Here is a 13,088-nt window from a genome sequence, read left to right on the forward strand (position 1 = left end):
GTACCAGGTCAGTTATCCTACATGTACAGTCAGAACTTTCCTCTTCTTTATGTGTGCTAGGAAAGACTCAAACAGGATATGGAGTATTTTGATTTTATCAGTGGCACCTGACTGTTTCTTCACATTTGTTTCAACATCTGCTTTTTGTTTTTAAATGACCATGCAAATGTTTTGGAAGGAATATTAAATGTGTCAAACAGTGGAGTATTCATGATGTGAGTTCTTGTATATATATACCTTTTGTGCACTTGGCTCATCCTCTGCCTTTGGACTACAGTGGCTTTTTTCTCCTGCTACCTAGTATAATGCACTCCTTTTTGCTCCCTGCAGTGACATCACTGTTTTTAAAGCTGAGGAAACAACTTGAGGCTAGGAAAACCGTATGAGAGCATAATAAAGATCACTGTGCACCTTGAACTACATACTGACTTTGTTATTGCTCCTGGTATGAAAAAATCAATAACGCTAACTGTAATGTAAACCTCTGCTTTTTTTTGAGAATGCTTGTAAACTTGCTGGCCTGGTTGTGTATGGCTCCTGGTGTTCACAAAGGGACACTTCAAAGGTTTCCTGAGCTTGCCTTTGACATCTCCCCCTCTGAGCTTCAGGCTTCCTCCTGTGCCCCTCACTACATATTTTATGTGTGTTTTCATGTGCTGCATGCTCCGCAGGAACCTGAGCCTATGGACATGTATTTTGGTCACTGGAATGCCTTAATGGAGTGTTTAGAATAGGGGAAATTATCATCCTTGTCACATCAGTCCAGTTCATACAAATGGATTGTGTTCAGGGCTCCAGCTGAAGAAAGACAGAGAAAATGTTTTCCTTTAAGAGGCTTTTCAAGAGCTAAAATCTGTCAGAAACCTGAACTCATTCATTGCTGAACACTATGACCAGTTCATTTAAGGGGAAGTCTTGACAAAGAATAAGATGTACCTTCAGACTATTTTTTTCTGTGTGTGTATGGGAGGAAGAGAATGATTTTTTTCCCCAGCTTTTTGTCTCAAACAGAAAGAGAAGACTTGGGCATAAGGTGATTAGAGATTTCTGTGTTGAACAGGTGATACAAAAATAGTGTCTCTTCCAGTGTCTTTTAAAAAAAGCTAAGAAAGAAATGAACCAAGCACAGTATAGCAAAATTACAGAGCCAAGTGTGTTCTGTACTCAGGTTTATAACAACCATGATAGTCAGAGAGCTCAATTGTGAAGCAATGACAAGAATCAGTGTATAAAGATATAACTTTCTCTCAGACTAGAGATTGTTCTCCTTTCTTTGCTGGTGAGGCACATGAGCTGTTCACAGGTGAGAGGTGGGGAGTGTGGCAGGTACCAGCCATGGTGGGGCTCCTGGCATGGGAAGCAGTGGTGCTACTCCACTGGGTCATGACCTGCTGTCCAGCCACAAGCTCACTTTGTCACCAGTGAAATCCTTCCTCACCTTCACTTCTGTTGTTCCATTAAATATTCATGAAAAAAACCCAACTTCCTACTGAGTATCCATTAGCCACTAATGCTGGTGTTAATGAGCAAACTGTGAATGCACCAAAGAGCAAATTGAAATGAGTCACAAAATACACTTAGGATGTGCTTCCTGCCAGTATTGGTGCGTCATTGGGAAAATGCTGGTTCCTTAACAACAGGCAGAAATACAGCTGATTGAAAAAAGGCATTATTTAAAGGAGTTCCATTAGAAGAGATTAACTGATTTATGAGTAACTGAATCATATCTGCACATTAGCTCTTTATTTGTCATGCCAACTTGTTTTCTATTGCATTAAAGCAGTTTTAAATTAAAACACAGCATTAAAATAAATTAAGACCTGCTACAGAAAAAAAAGTATTTCAAAACAGACATAATTTAATTATAGTTAACCTGTGTAAATAAGAGTAAATAATTAATTTATGACAGTAAAAAATTGTTGTCTTACATACTTTGTTCAATTAAAGACATATTAAAGCCTACAAGTACAGTGCTTTCCCGTCTTTATTCATTCCTTTCAGCTTTACACCTCTTTGAATATTTAATGTGAAACAGACTGCTGTTAAAAACATATTGACATGCATCACTTGGCTGGATGGGAGGAAATTCTTTCTGCATTGCACAGGATGACAGCTGGTACTGATCACAATTTCAGGTGACAAGTGAATCCTCAAAAAATGGCCTCAAAAAGAGTATAATCTGTGTTCATCTCAGCTCTTCTGCTGCTGCCCAGGCAAGAGAAGGGACACTTGCAGTGAGGTGCTGGCCACTGCCCGTGTCAGAGCATTTTGGCCACAGCTCCATGCCTGGGGACAGGCACTGTATGGCCCGTAGGAGCCACACCAGGCTCCAGAGACATGCTTAGTACAGAATTTCTGTCTGGGATGGTAGTGAAGTGCCATTGCTTAAAGCCAGAAAAAACATCTTAGAGTCATTTCAGGAGGCTGGGGCGAGTGGGTGGGCAGGGGGGGAGGTATGGGAGGCCTGGAGGCAGCATGGAAAGCCAGCACCTGCAGGCTGCAGATGGGTGCCAGGGAGCTGGGGGTGGGATCCTTTCTGGGAGCCCCTTGCTTTTCCTCCTCCACGAATAGGGTGAAAGACCCAACTGTGCTAGGGTGGCTACAGCTGGGCAAATTCAAATTCTAATATCTGGATATGGAATTATCTGATGCAAAGGAGAAACAGCTGCCTCAGAGGTGAGCTGCAATCCACTGGGAATTCAGGTACATGATATATCAAAAACTGAGAGATGAGGAGGTAAAGACTTAGACAAAAGCCCTCAAGAAAAATGTACATGATCTCCTGAGATTTTACAGTGTTTGTTGTGACTAGACTCATATAATCCACTTCAGTTCCCCCTGAAGTCCATGGAAAGCCACCAGCTGAGTGCAGGGGGATTGAAATTTATGTAGAGTAAGAACATTACTTATGGTTGGTTGAAAAGCTACTTTGGAAATCTCCACTTTGACCATTCTTTGATATAAACATCTTTTCTTTTGAAGAACTTTCATAAAAATATTTGTATGAATGCTTGTGAAGTTAATCTTGTGAGCAAGCATTGGTTAATCTGAAAATCAAATTTACTTCATGAGAAAAATAAATTAGTTCTGGGCTGAAGTGGAAGTAGTTTATTTATTAAAAGAGGGATTTTAGGCCATCTGTCAGGAAACTCAAATTAAACAATCTGCTCAATTCTCAGCAGATGTAAATTTGTGAAGCTCTGTGGATTTTGAGCAACCAACAGCACAGTTGAGGTGAATGTGAAAAAATTACAGACAGTTTATTCACAACTGATAGGCTGAAATTTGATCGCAGAAATATTTTTTAAAAAATACTCTAAACCAGTGGAAAAAAAAATAAGTTAGAAAGTGAGATTAAATTGGCTACATTTTTCAACCATGTATTTAATTTATTATTGTATCTGTCTTGCTGCAATACTCCAAGATATTTTCTCTGGAAGCCTTTTTTTTTGGTTTCGCTTCTTGAAGATCTATGACACACAGCAAAGTAGTCCAATTACATGTACAGCCTTGCTATATATAAACTACCCTATTACAGGATGGTGCTATCAAGTTTTCTTAAGAGGTCATACTGGCAGAAATCATATTCTTTTCATGAAGGGCTCTAGAGAAGACAATAATGCTGGGTTTACAGAGGACTTTCTGCTTTTGATTATTGCTTTTTAACATTCTTTATTCCTATTAAGGGGTACTGCAAAGAGGAGAAAATCCAGATTGAAATATTTGAGGATGTTTTGATATACTTTAGGGAGGATGTGCTTTCTGGGAGTTAAGTTGCAGCTTTCAGCACAGGGATGAACACAGAGAACTGACAGAATGTTGAAACTTATGAATCTTGTGGAAGACAGTGAGTAAATCTCTGGGTTGAAGTTTCACGCCAGGGCTTAAACAAGCACCACTGTCCATAACACACCATGTCCTGGCATGTTTGAAGCACAGCTCTGAGCTTCATTGCAAAGCTCTATTAGTGTTTTGAGAAAAACAAGGTCAGTTTTGTAAGCCAAAAATGGTGCATGATGAATTTTCCAATGCTTTATCTGAGTTATGACAGTCCTATACCTTACCAGTATCAGCTCTGGAGTCATAACAGAATATCTAAACTTGCAGAAATACAGAGCTTTTCCTAACATGAATCCCTGTCTATCCAAGCCCTGAAATTAGCAAAGCATGTTTGCAGTACATGAATAAAAAAACTTAAAAGGGTCACACTCTCTGAATTCTTAGTGCATTTGTTGTGTTTTTGTTAATTAGTCCTATATTTGATGCCCTCTGAAATTTGTAGATTCCAGAATCTTAAGGTTTGGCTCAAACTGGACTATAAAATAACTGCAGAAAGAGGCAAATAAGAAATGACTGGAGGTGAGAGAGAGAAAAAGAACATGACCTAAATTTCTAATGCTTCATAATTACCAAAGTTGGAGTAAAAGTTTTTTCCATTGCAATTTTGTCCGGCTGTCTCTTCAGTCTTTGGTTCGGTCCTTACAGTCTGTGACGGTGCTGGTGTCATAGAGGTGTGGCTGACAAACTCAATTTCCAGTAATTCTCCATCCAGCCACCATTTGTTTCTTCTGCCTGGATCCCCTGAGTGGGGTCAGGTCAGGTCATGGGGAGGAGGGAGAATCTGGCTGCATGGCTGAGCTGTCCATGTGCTACTGCTTTCTTTGGGCCTGAATTTGAAGCCACTCCCTCTTGAGAATTCCTCTTGATGGCTGTGGTAGTTTCAGACTTGTGCAGCTGCAAAACCAAGTAAATCAATTCTACGTCTCTCCTTGTCAATATTGTGCTACTGCTTATAACAGCATTGGCAGAGAGGTTTATGTATCCATGGCACTTATGTTTAGGTCATGAAAAGAAGGAAGGAAATTATTCTAGTGCAGAGTGAGTAGGTTCTGGGAGCAGGGGGGCAGAGGGAAAAAAAATCCCTGCTGAGTTTTTGGCTTTTTCAAATTTCCAGAAACTCTCAGTACAAGATTTAATGATGACCTGGAATATATGAATCTTTACAGATTATTAACAGCTACAACTACATTGGAAGGGACTTCTGATTTTTTTTCCATCAAATCTTTCATGTAAAATAAAAAAGTGCATTGTGGAAATCAAGAACTGAATTCTTCTAAGAAGGAAGCTGAATGGATCAGAGAGAAGAATCTTGCAGAAGCTTTTGACAAGGCAGCTGGTGCTAGAAACAAGTACCTCCTAGCACTAGAAAAGGTGGAAAAAAGTCAGCTTGAGTCATATATGTTAATTCTAAACCTGGGCTTGCATTTCTGTCCTTTTAAAATGTTCCTGCCATAGCTCTGTCAGCATCAATTTTCTCATTTTAAGGATGTTTAAGATAGTGGGGCGCAAAGGAAAACATTACTGAAATAATGCCTCTTTTTGCTGGCATTGCATTTATTTCATTTAACAAGCAAACAAAATGTACATAGCTCCCAGTAGCTCCCAATAGAGCTACTAGCACAGCTCTCTGGCTCCCAAGGGGCTTAATTACAATATTAGATTACAAACATAAAGGGACTCAGATCCTGAATATATTCAACTCTTCCTCTAGTCCAAGGCTTAAAACTATTACTCAAGAGATGTTGGTGACAGGTCGGTTCCTTTTGAATCAAGAAGTTATGCTTGTCTGCTGTGGGTATATAATGTCATATTTCTTTCAGAAAATCCAAGCAGGTGTTGCTCTTTTGTTTATAGTGTGACAGGAGAGAGGGGGATGCCAAGGCCTGGCTTAGCCAGGCAGTAGGATGAGGAGCAGAGGTGCCAGAAGCACAGGTCTCACCTTTGCACTCAATGCTTGCCTGCGCTTCCAGGTGTGTCTCCTGCTCCCCATGAGTGGAGGAAGCAGAGGGGATGCTATTTCCTACAAGTCTGTGGGCAACCTGGGAGGGGCAGTGGGCATATATTGAGCTACTGTGACTTCCCAACCAATACACCTGCAATTGAAGTGGTATCTCTGGCATCTCTTGTTTCCTCGGATCAAAGGATTCATGTCCATGTCTCCCAAGAGAGAGATTTCTATTCTCTGACAACCTGGATCCAAACTGGATGTAAACTCTCTGTCTGTAATTACATTTAATAGATTTAACTGATATACATTTGTTTTCTAATGAACTTTCGTTTATCCAAGTGTGTCTTCACTGAAAGCAGGTCACGTTCTATCACGAGCAGGAGAGAAAAAAGAAAAAGAAAGAAAAAGTCTAATGCAGTAGTAATAAACCTAATATCCAGCAGCAATTTCTGTTCCAACAGCGTTAAGCATTCAGACATGTACATTTTTAATCAGCTGCTGATTCTTATTGAAAAATGTACAAATACAACTTTCAAGAGAGGATTACACGACAAGTTTCAACTTGTTTCATTAACTACCTTTCTTTTTCCAAAGGAACAGCAGAAAATTGCTGGCAGGAACCTCAGTGAACCATGTCCATGGGCCATTAAGTATGGATTAAATTTACTTTTATAAGCTCATTGATTTAAGACTTTTTATTTCTTTCTTTTCTGAGGCAAGCTCACTCACTTGAAAATGTTTTTCAGAAATTGTGCTTTTCCTACAGTGAAAGTGCTAAGAAGAAAGAACACATTATTGGATTTTATTGTTCTTTAATATTGAAAATAACAAAGGGAAACAAAACTGACAAAACCTAAGCCCGTGTATTATATACCATCAGGCACAGCACCTCTAGTTATGCTTTTGTCTGGTGATGAATAAATTCTACAGTCACTTGCTTTGACCATTATTATGAACATTTAATTAAAAGATGATGGTCAAAATTAACTATGACACCAGATTATAGTGTCCCACATCAGGAGTTCTGCTGAGGCATTTAGAGAAATGTTGATTTTATTATTCTACCTAATTTCTAACATGTGGAAAATGTTTTCCATTTGCAGTGTTAGTTGCATTAAGATTTTTGTTACCCTACTCAAGGCAAAGGCACAAGCCAGTTTGTGTCTCCTTGAAAGGGCCAACAGAATAACAGTTCCACTCACATGTTTAAGAAAGATATGTACATCTACCACCCACTATCATGGTTTTCCAGTGTTTAGTTGGAATGCATGATATAATATGGAGGCAAAACACTACAGTAAATATTTTTGTCCAACAATCAATTTAATTACTGACTTAGATACAACCCTTTTACCTAAAATCATACATGGTTCCACTAACTGCTATCTTGGTTATGTTCCAAAACATGTAAGCCTGAATCTTGTATTACATACATGCATTGTCTTTTATATAAAGGGATTATTTGCATTATAAAACTGAGCTCATGCTTAAATATGTTGCAGGATGACAGGTAATTCCAGGGACATTTATGAGTTGCTCTATTTGTTTATGATTGTACCTGAAAGCATATTCCAATGCAAATAGAGAAATTGTCCAAATTTCAATGCTGTTGGTAGAATTCTGCAGCCTAGCACGGGGTGTATGGTTGCATCTACTGGAGCCACTCAGTTACTGTTCTTATATATTCAAAGTTCAGGATAAATCCTTTGGAACGTCTTGATCACACAGGTTTAGAGCAATGTTTTCAGTTGGAGGCACCGTAGTATCCAAATGTGTCTTTTTGGCATGTCATTGAAAATAGTGGCTCTTAACACTGCCTCTCCTTAAGATTAAATAGTCCACTGGTGGTCCTTTTTAGGGGTAGGAATAGTTTTGGTACATGTTAGAAAAGTGCTTTTGCAAAGAGTGATGTGGTATAACAGCAAAATGTGACAATAATTTACGGTTCAAAGAATGCATGACATTAACTGAACTAATAGAATTTAAGATTGCAATAGTAATACTGTGGGAATGTAAAACACAGTAAATTTATTTTGTGGAAATTATTATGTATGGAATGGGTATTTTATTTTTAGGACAGAAGACAAACAACCATCCAATAGTAGTTTTCCATTTTGGTATTTTAATAATCTTGACATAATTTTTAAGACAGATGATGAAACACTATTAATCAAATGCACAAAAATATTCATTAGAAAAATTACATTATAAATGAACTGAGGATGAAAATTACATTCACATGCACAATATAGGAAAAAGGCAATGTGACAAACTGTACGGTTGAATAAATAATTGTGTGATGAGAAAGGGTTTTGTTTAAAAATGAAAGCTGCAACAGAATTTAACCTGTTTGTTTCCAGTCTTTTCTGAAAGCAGGTTTACATATTCTTCTTTGTTGCTATATCCACCTACCTATTCTGGAAGTGCCAAGGCACGTGGAACATAAGGCCCTAAGTACTGCCTGCTCAGATCACACCAAAGATCAATTGAGTCTGCAAAATTGGCTCCATCAGTGAAGGAGAATAAAATCTGGGACAAGACTAAATAACATCCACCATCCACTCTTTCAATTTTTTTTGTTGCCCCTTTCTCTTACTACACAACAATCTCAGTGAGCAATCAGTGGGCCAGATGTGACCATGAGAAGTAATGAGTAGTGATTCCCCAGTCATCTGCCTTCCTTCCCTTTGTGACTGCATTACACTCCTCCTTTGCTCCAAATTGTTGCTTTTCCAGTCTGAGTACTAATCTCGGTTTTATCTCTTTGTACAGGAATTTCTTTATTCCTCCACTGCTTTATTGACACAATTTTAAATTTTTTTCTATTGTGTTAGACCCCTTTTGAAACTGGACCACTATAACCGCATGCATTGCTCAGAGGTTGGCCAGACACGGATATGTAGAGAGCATCCTCTGCTTTATTCTTCATTCCTCCCTAGTAATCCCATTTTTCTTTTTACCTTTCTGATCATTGCTGAGCCAGGATGTTCAGAGAGCTGTTGATGGTGTCTCAAAGATACTTTTGCTGACTAAAGCTGTTAAATAAGGGTCCATTAATGTGTATGTAATCTGAGGTGACTTTTCTCCCTTATCCATGACTCCATGTACACCAGCAGTGAATTCCATCCACCATTTATCATTTAGATCTGAAATACTGTACAGTTTTCAGTGTTTTGCAAAATGCTTCCGGTTTGATTCCCGCAACTAACTGTGACTCACCAGCAGTATTAGCACCTCACTATACCCACAAGTAGTATCACTACACATACCTCTGCAGATTTTCCTGCACTATGAAATTACTTGTTCCAAATATATTTTTTAATTTTGGACTCACTTGAGTTCTTATGCAGCTGCATATTTTTAATAGTTTAATGAAGGTCTTTACAGATAATTTTATGTTATCCAAGGGATTTTATCAAAAGAGTTTTTTATTTTTGGCTCCTCCAAAGATGTCCTAATAGGTATTATTTTCTTCTAGAGGTTAAAGACTGCATAGATTTAATGAGCTACTATTGCTATTATTTATTGGCTTGTAATAATTTTTTACCAGTTTACCTAACTTATCTATCAGGCTGACTCATAATTTCCAGGATCATACCTGAAGTTTTTTAAAGAATTATTGTGACTATTGCTGCTTTGATTATTTTAGTGATTTAAGCTATAGGTTACATACTGTGGTTACTAGTTCACCAGTTCCACATACAAGGTCACACATATTATGTCTTTTCCTGCATTTTTGGATAAATTCCACCTGGTATCTTGGTTTGATACCATTCACTTCATTACTCTGCTCCGAAGTTTCTTTTATTAGATCATTAATTTTTTTCCTTTATCTTTCATAGTGCTACCTGCAGAGCCTAAGTCTAATACAATTTCTTCCTTTATATAGTGTGCCCTATTCCATTTAGCCTTCAGAAAACTGGACCCTCACAATATGAAATTATTCCATTATTTGCAGTGTAAGTTTTTAACACAGACTCAGTGTGACAGATAAAAGTTACCCCATGATAATGGACTATTTTATGGAATATCTACAGGTTTCTGTATTTTCAACAGCTTATGATTACATTTTTGGGTCAAACCCATTACAAAGTAACAAGGAGACAATATAGCTTGGGGAAAATTGATGACTTTTGCTTTCCATTTAGTAAATATTTTCCCTACTATTATTCAGACATATTCTTATGGACTGATCCATATTTTGGTACTCAGTTTCATATGTTTTAATCAGCTTTTTCAGTGAAACTAATATTTTTCAACAGAATGTTGCTTTAACTTGAATATCAAAAAGCTTGGAACTAAGGAAAGAGACTATATTAAACCCAAATGGACTAATTATACACAGCTGTAGGTATTTCAAAACATTAAAAATTTTATAGTTTTGGATTTGTATTGACAGAAAGAGTCACATGGGGAAAAAATTCAGAAGTCTTTGCTCTACTTCCCTAAAATTTTGCATCTGGGGTTTTTGTATCAAAATGTGTTGTGTTCCAGACTGGAACATGTGGGAAGGCTTGTGTTCTCTGCATGCCTGATTCTCCAAGAGAACCTTATTGTCATATCATTGCAAGTTTTAAAAGAAACAGGAAAAAGAACAAACTCAATACATGCAATGCCAACTGCAATAATGAAGTGTTACTTTTGGCTAGTGTAGTTATGTAGTTACACATATTTCAGTTTACTCTGATTCATTGTATTGCATTGCCTTCTTTTTCTTTTAGGAATATATAACAGATCATGCTCCATTTTAAATCATAGTTATATGGCCTGAAATACCACTGGATTAGAAAATAAGCTTGTGTGAATCAATAGAACATCGACTTTCTCTGATTTATGCAGATTGGGGATCTGACTCAGTATGTCGAATATGGTGATGAGTTAGGGTAAACAGAAATAATAGTGTGATTTTCCTCTATGAGACTTAATTTCACAGGACCTAAGCTGGTATTTTCTTGCAGAATGTATTTTTGGAAGGAAAAAACTTGTTTGTTTCCTTACTTCCATGTATATACAGCTTCCCTTCTTGCACAAGTGAGGTGGCCCATAATGGGAGAAGACTTTTTAGGCATCTTTCCCATTCCTAACACTGCAATTTGTGATGTAATACAATGCAATTCCTGTCAGTTTCCCATGCAGGCCAGATACTTAGGTCTGCTCCTTCCCTTTTCAGTGATTGAAATGATGGGTTTGTTTTCTTTGTAAAAATGTTCTTTTGGTTTTGACTTAGATGTCAGTTCATATAATGTGTTGCTCTTTCAAAGATGTGGCCTTGAAAGTATTTTAATGTAGTCCTTATAGTAGAACCTCAAGAGAGGATAATCATAGGAATAATATTGATCTAAATGAATGTTTCAATATTTATAATTGCTTGTGTAGGAATATCAAATATTAAGCATAATAAACTGAAATGCTTAACTAATAGATTATATGCTCCTTAGAATGTATATAATCCTAAATACATTTGACTTGTTTTACAACTGGCTCTGAAGGCTCTGATCTAAGTTATCTTCCAATTAATCTTCCAAAAAAAAAAGGAGGAAATACCATTAATAAGATAGTAAACGCCATATGTGACATTCAGCTCAAAGCTGGATTTTGGTTCTTCTTTTTAAATTTTTACATGTAATTTCTGATTTTATCAAGGTAATTCCTTTAATAAGTTTTAATGGTAAAGATTCGGAAGTGGAATGTGGGTCTTAAATTTTGTATCTCTTCATAATTCTTTGAATGTATCCTGCAGTAGTTTCTGCTGGACTGCTGTCATAAATAAGAAACCGTGCACAAATGAACAATTATGCTTTGTCACCAGCTTGACAGTGGAGATCAGCTGGCCATCAGATGATATTACCAAAGGAAAGATGAATTTCTGGCTTTGGGTTGTGTTTAAGAGACTGTGCCTTTTGGAACGCCTTTTTTTTTTTTTTTTAATATGTTTTTACAGCTATGTATTGCAGTACAATCAGCTTAAACTGAATAATAAACCCATGGTTGCAGAGATGGTATAGCGTGCCTTGTGTTTTGGTTTTTCTTTATTCATTGATAACAACAGCCAAATGTTTGCAATGTAAGTTAAAGCCATCTTGCACCTGCTCATAATATATCAAAAGGATAAGCTGATCATCAGCCACAATGCAACAGGAAAGGCCATTTGTGGCACAATAGGATTTATGACTGTACTGAGTACCTCAGATGAGACTTCTTGTGATGCTTCTGGTTATATGTTTGTGGTTTCTGTCCTCTGAGTTCTTACTCAGTTGGAATACGACAGACTAAAATGCATCTTCAATCTCAACATCAGCCTTGAAATCTTTTCTGGCTCTCTTTCTTTAGTCAGTAAGGTAAACCACTCATTATGGTTACGAGTATGCTTCAAGCCTTTTAGGAGTAGAAACAAAATATGATATAAATTTAAAAATCTGTCCCATGTAGTTAGCATTATTTTGGTTCTGTGCACAATTCCAGTGAATATACAACAAAAGTTTAAAAGCAAAATAATGCCCACTTGGGAAGACTCAGCTCCAGAGAGAGTGCTGGAGACATTTAAGACATCATCATCTTGAGCACAAAGCTTTCTGAAATCATCCAATGGGGAACCCAGGTACTGGCGCTGTGGTCAAATATGGATCAAGTATCTCACTGAGGGCTGTGGGGAGGTGCTGGCACCTCCTGGGGACACAGGCTGCAGGAGTGGATAGCCACCACCTGCCTGCCCCAAAAGAGCAGGCATCCTTTTTCCATTTAGGAACTTGATTCCTGATGTAGGAGTAGATGGAAACAGAAATAAAGACATGGGGAGAGCTTTGGGAGACTCATCAAGAAGAGAGACACTGACCTTTTCCAGATATATCCATCTGTGACATTCTCCCACAGCGGGTTTGAACTTAACATCCTTGGAAAGCAGAGATTTCAGACACCTCAAACATTAGACAACTACATCACTTCTAATAGGGTGTAGAAGAATCCACTCTTTGTATCTCCAGAAATGATGCCTTTTCATCAAGCTGAATTATTAAGAAGGTAGTTCTGACTACCTTCAAGACTGATTGGGCTAAAAAGATACAATGCAGCATGGGGCATCAAGGCTGGAAAGTCAGGCTGGAAATTCTGGTTTTAGAATTTAAGGCTTTTAATGTATTTTATATTAGGTAGTTTTGAAATATAGGACTAAAAGAGCAATGGGATCAAAGATCAGAAATCCATACCTTCTCAAAGAAATGGCTGCAACCACTGATTTCAACAGTCCTTCTCTCTATTTATCAGACATCTTATCTTCAGAGTGCACCAGATTTTACAGGATAAT

The 13,088-nt window shown here is 37.6% G+C and overlaps 1 long non-coding RNA gene across 2 annotated transcripts in view; it reads left to right on the forward strand.

The window, feature by feature from the left end:
- LOC110479159 (uncharacterized) overlaps window positions 1-13,088 on the forward strand; it is a 134,603-nt gene that overhangs the window by 17,103 nt on the left and 104,412 nt on the right. For both annotated transcript variants that reach the window (XR_014953650.1, XR_014953651.1), the window contains exon 1: window positions 1-13,088. This exon is cut by the window's left edge and continues 17,103 nt beyond it; it is cut by the window's right edge. This is a non-coding gene — a long non-coding RNA (uncharacterized LOC110479159).

The sequence above is a fragment of the Lonchura striata genome, chromosome 3, assembly GCF_050655825.1.
Source record: "Lonchura striata isolate lonStrDom1 chromosome 3, ASM5065582v1, whole genome shotgun sequence".
In the NCBI taxonomy this organism is placed as follows: Eukaryota; Metazoa; Chordata; class Aves; order Passeriformes; family Estrildidae; genus Lonchura; species Lonchura striata.